Below are 5766 nucleotides of genomic sequence, written 5' to 3'. Positions count from 1 at the left end.
TATGTACTGTATGGGCCAGATATACTAAACCTACTGCTGTACCACCACACTTAAAGGAGAAATGGCATTACTGTATGGGCCAGATATACTAAACCTACTACTGTACCACCACACTTAAAGGAGAAATGGCTGTTACTGTATGGGCCAGATATACTAAATGTGCAAACCCCTGCACACTTAAAGGAGAAATGTCATTTTTCACATAGATCTCTGTTTCTCAAGGTCACCGAGGAAAAAGCTGGCAGACAGTTACAGTGTGACACTCTGGGGGCATGAACATGAGGGCTCATGAACATGCCACCTTTTTGTAACAACACAAAAGATTGGTTACAAATCACAGATGTTTGTTAGGTTTCCACGTGTTTGTTAATGTTAGTTTTGGAGACCAGGGGAATTTTGGAGCTTGGGGTGTAGTTTATGTGCATTTTTCGATGAGTTGTGCTTTGTTCCCACAATGAGGATGTTAGGTACTGAAAAAGCATAAACTATCAGTGTTCAACAATCAAAGTTGTTCATTCTTTCAACTATTAACCCTTTGCTGCCTGCACCGAACATTCCATTTTCTCATACTCAATGGCCTCATGGCACAAAAAGGTGTATTGTGTGATTATTCTACATGGCAGAGATACAATATACCCACCACTGTAATCAGAAGAAACAGGGCTTTCAAATGGTATAAAATATAGCTAATATCTTTGAAGAGAACATACATATTTGTAAAATATATCTTCAAAATTCAACCCCAAAAAACACGAAAATATCAATTAGTCAAGATTAATCTCATTTTTCCCCCAATTTCTGTTGTAGGTAGAGAAAAACCTAGAGCATGTTCGGGATTCACAATTTTGTCCTCTATTCACTGAAAAAAACAGAACCAATCTGTCACCTTTTGTTCAAAAGTTATGATAAATTTATTGGACCTTTGCAGATGGCACTAAACATTCCGTTTTTCATACTTGATGCCCCTGTGACACAAAAAGGCTTGTTGTGTGGATATGCTAGATGCTAGAGATATAGTATACGTATCATTGTGATCAGAAGAACTAGCCCTTTAAAATGGTATACATCATGGTTAATACGTTTAAGTGTACCATACATTGTTTTCAAACAATACCTTCAAAATTCAACCTTAAAAAACACAAAAACATGTATTTGTCAAGATGAATCTTATGTTTTACCTAATAGCTATCGCAGATATAGTGTGTGAGTTATAGACAATGTTGTGCTCTCTTCAGTGAAAGAAACAGAATCAATGTGTGACCTTTGGTTCAAAAGTTATGATCAATTTACTCATAACTGCAAGTTGAAGTGACGAGTAGAATTTTTTAAAAGTAGAATGCTTTCATTCCCTGATTTAAAATTCAACTCCAAAATACACAGATATGTTGTTCATGTAATAAATATAAGTGTATTTAACCATCTCAGTTGTATAGCTAAATGTGGCATGTTTTACCTTGCCTTAAGAGCCAATAACCTTTGTGAGTGAAAAAAGACTAAAGGTGAAGTAAAGACTAGCTGATTGAGAATGCTTCTCTCTATGGATCATTCTGTTACAAAAACAAGAATAGAGAAAAGACACTGACACACGATTTCTAATGGAAAAAATATAGTTCATTTTATTTTAAAATTGATAAATTATATTAAATCTTTAAGAACCCAGGTATAACACTTAAACATTTACAAACAAGCAGTACTAGAACTACAAGAGTAAGAAGACAACACTGTAACAAGCGTCTACGCTTTCTACCTGACATGGGCCTGTCAGGGAATGGCTAACCAAACCCAAAATAGATTGTCATAAGAATGTTAATTAGTAGAAATGTAAATATAAATGTAATGAAACTATTACCACTATTCCTGTCATTATTATAAGAAGTAATGCTCTTGTAACGATAAAAATTGTGCACATGCGCAGTTGCGCAAGCGCGTGCGCACACACAAACAAAAACATTGTTACTCAGCTGAGGATGATGGGAGATCACTCCCCTCCTCCTCCTCTTCTTCCACATCTTCCTCACTCAGTAGCTGGCTATCCAGGTACTCCTCCATGTCCATCCCTGCATGATCCTGTAGTTGATGACCTGGAGCTCCTCAGCAGTCAGTTGTCTCCTTTCCCTGAGAGACCATCAACCGTGCATACTGGCTCTTCTCCCCCTCCATCTAAAATAATGAGGAGAAAAAAGATAGGCCTGTAAATAACTTACTAGGTTGTTACAATACAATCTGAATCACCTCAAACTATGTCCTTTTTCACTAAAGACACGGTCACTGGAAGGCTGACTGATGACTTGGAGAAATAACACACACACACAAACATTTAGTTACCCAGCTGAGGATGATGGGAGATCACTCTCCTCCTCCTCTTCCACATCCTCTTCACTCAGTAGCTGGCTATCCACGTACTCAGTGTCCATCCCTTCATGATCCTGTAGTTGATGCTCACAGATGACCTGGAACTCCTCTGCGATCAGTTGTCTCCTTTCCCTGAGAGACTCCATCAACCGTGCATACTGGCTCTTCTCCCCCTCCATCTAAAATAATGAGGAGAAAAAAGATAAGCCTGTAAATAACTTACTTGGTTGTTACAATACAATCTGAATCACCTCTAACTATGTCCTTTTTCATCAGTCACTGGAAGGCTGACTGATGATTTGGAGAAATAACATTAGCCTGTGAACTCACTTGAAGCAAGTTAGTATTAAATCCTTGACTAAACATTACAGACCAGCTTGCAAACCAACACTGATATAAGACAACTAAGCAAGAAAATTAGACAGAAACCATCTAGAGAGCACATGTATGCAAACACACACACACACACACCGTGTTATTTCGTGGCAGCGTAAAGACGAAATATTGCGTCTCGACGTGGAGTAGAGAAAATACCCACTTGAGTTTACAAGTGTTAACGTTAGTTGGCAAGTATCGCCATAACCTTGATCAAGAAAATTATAGTCTACGACCTAAGCAATAGCTATGACACATTTACTACACGTCTTCATATGCAAAAGTAGCCGACAATAAACGAAAACCTTGCGTTAGACCCCTGGCACAATCATCGCGTTTGGATACATTAGCACCTTTCATGTTTGACAGATCATATCTAGCAAGCTAACCAACTTGGCTGCATATAACTGTAAAATGTGGTACATATTTCGACGAAATAACTGATTTATTTGAGAATAAAATAGCCTACCAATAGATGTCCTTCACATAAGGTGATATAGATAGAGCATTTGAGCGAAACTGAAGGACAGGAGGGCGCGTCCCGGGCATGTCGAACCAAAAATATATCTGGAGCTGGAAATGTACAGCTAGCGTGCTAACGGTAATGATTGCTGTAGTATTACCTGACAAGCTATTTCGTTCAAACTTGAATACATCTCTAAAGTAACAGTCCTAGTAGTTAGCTTTCCATGTTTTCCATGTTACCCCCCAATAAATCATTGAAAATAGTAACAGTTTACTAAAGACAACAGTTTGCTAAAACACCAGCAACCAGCTGATGTGAATACACGCAAAATGGTCATATACACACGGTGCAATTACTAAATGGCTAAATAAAAACGACGAAATAACTGGTTTATTTGGGAATAAAATAGCCTACCAATCAGGTGTCCTTCACATAAGATGATATAGATAGAGAATTTGAGAGACACTGGTCAGGACAGGAGGACGCGTCGTGGGCAAAATATTTCTGGAGAGAGAAGCTCTACTTACAGCTAACGTTATGAGTTGCTGTAGCATTACATGACAGGCTATTTCGTTCAAATTGAATACATATCTAAGGTGACAGTCCTAGTAGTTGGCTCATCATGTTTTACATATAGTTACCCCCAAAAAATCATTGAAAATAGCAACATTTTACTAAAGATAACAGTTTGCTATACCGCAAATATTGCGAGCTGAAGTAAACACAGACGCATATGTTACGGTCACACACTCACGGTGCAATTACTGGTAAAAACAGCTAAATAAAAACGATTTTGAAGTAATAACGTGGATAGGTACAATAACAACACATAAAAAGACTGTTTTACCTCAGTTCATCCACCAGTTTGTCCTTCAAACGACGTTATCATGTCTGATGTATGGTGACAGCTAGCGTTGCTCCTTCAGATGCAGCAGGCAGAGGGACATTTCAACTTCTTGTTTTCTCTTCAAGTAGTGAAACAGTTTCGCGCCACAAATCCCTTAACCAATCATATCACTGTAAAGCTTATGATGTGACGTTTATGAGGAAGTTTTCATTAATAAAATCAGTTGAGGTATGGCGGAGTTATTAGACTCAACGTCATCGTTCCTGGAGGAACGATATTTACGTGGTTCGTCAACAAAGGGTTAACTAATGTTAATGAGTACTGTGGCACAACTTATTCAGAATGTGTCATCTCAAGAGTTTATATACAGTTTACAATCTATTAACAATGGCACTGCATTATTCCTTGCTACATGTCTAAATGCATATTCCTAGTACATGTCTTACAGGTGCTCTCACCATCACTTCACTATCTGCCAGCGTCCTGTGTGATGTCTGTGGACACCCCTGGCTCTTAAAGTTGCAAAAACACCAACCTGGGCCATAAAAACAAACTAACTGACTAAATTCAAACATCAAACTGTTCCACACACACTTACAGGCTCCCTCTACTAGCACAACTAGGTTGACGTGGACTTTTCTGTTTTTTGTTTGTTTTATTATTTATTTAACATTTGTTTATTGTTTGTATGTCTTGTATGTCTTGTATGTCTTGGTGTCACGGGTACGCTGGCGATTACGCCACTCCGTCCGGCATCTTGTCTTGTTATTTTGTGAATTTGTTTTGTTTGTTGTGTTGTCATGGGTATGCTGGCGACTACGCCACTCCTTTTCGGCACTGTCTCTGTGTTCTGTAAAGCGCTTTGGGTTGCACTCAGTGCACGTTAAATGCGCTATATAAATGAAATTACCTTACCTTACCTTACAACCCTAGGCAGTTGGGTTGGCCCCTTGAGCCATGGATCTGCCCAAGGTTTCTTCTCTGGACAAGGGAGTTTTTCCTTGTCCCCGTTGCTCCTGGGTGTCCCTTGGTGCTCTCCCCTCTCACCCTTCCCCCAATGGTTTGTACTTCCCATGATACACCAGCATGTATATGACATCTTGCCTGGGCACAGTTTTATTAAGTGTATGGTAATGTCATGAAGGATTTAGTGCTTAACAGACAACAATATGTCTGAGTTTCTAGAATATCCACTCTAATAATTTCTAGTCTGTCTCATACAAGTGTGTGTGTGTGTGTGTGTGTGTGTGTGTGTGTGTGTGTGTGTGTGTGTGCGTGCGTGTGTGTGTGTGCGTGTGTTAGTTTGTTTGTTTGTAACATCATTACGCGACATTATCATTATTCCAAATTTTCCAGACCTTTGATTACGGAAGTTCATTGTAGTTGCTAAAGGCAGGGTCTGCAAATATTTCATTTTTGAAAGCCTGTTTGGTTTCTCCAGAGGATTAGCTCAACAAAAGACTTAAAATGCTGCCTGTGTGTTCTGGTTGCCTTATTAGGCTCTGTAATGTTATCTTAAGGTATTTACAGTCTAAGGGTGTGACCCATACCAAGATATATGACAATTAAAACAGTGACAACTAGTGACCGACTGACCATCTGGATTTTGGGCACATGTCAGAATGGCTGCTCATCAAATGGGCCGCTCAGACTATTCCCAGTATAGACTGCTGCTTTAAATAGCCCTCTATCAACATGCTGCAGGAACAGGCAGGCCCTCTTTATT

At 39.1% G+C, this 5766-nt stretch overlaps 1 long non-coding RNA gene across 1 annotated transcript; it reads right to left on the bottom strand.

Moving 5' to 3' along the window:
- Positions 1-1626: 1626 nt before the first annotated feature.
- LOC134071286 (uncharacterized) lies at positions 1627-4333 on the bottom strand. Its single transcript, XR_009937041.1, has 3 exons — positions 4041-4333; positions 2326-2531; positions 1627-2160 (listed from the first exon to the last, which is right to left on the bottom strand). It is a non-coding gene; the product is annotated as an uncharacterized LOC134071286 (long non-coding RNA).
- Between the last annotated feature and the right edge of the window lie 1433 nt (positions 4334-5766).

This window comes from Sardina pilchardus, chromosome 23 (genome assembly GCF_963854185.1).
Source record: "Sardina pilchardus chromosome 23, fSarPil1.1, whole genome shotgun sequence".
Lineage (NCBI taxonomy): Eukaryota > Metazoa > Chordata > Actinopteri > Clupeiformes > Clupeidae > Sardina > Sardina pilchardus.
This window is presented reverse-complemented; position numbering and strand designations above follow the sequence as displayed.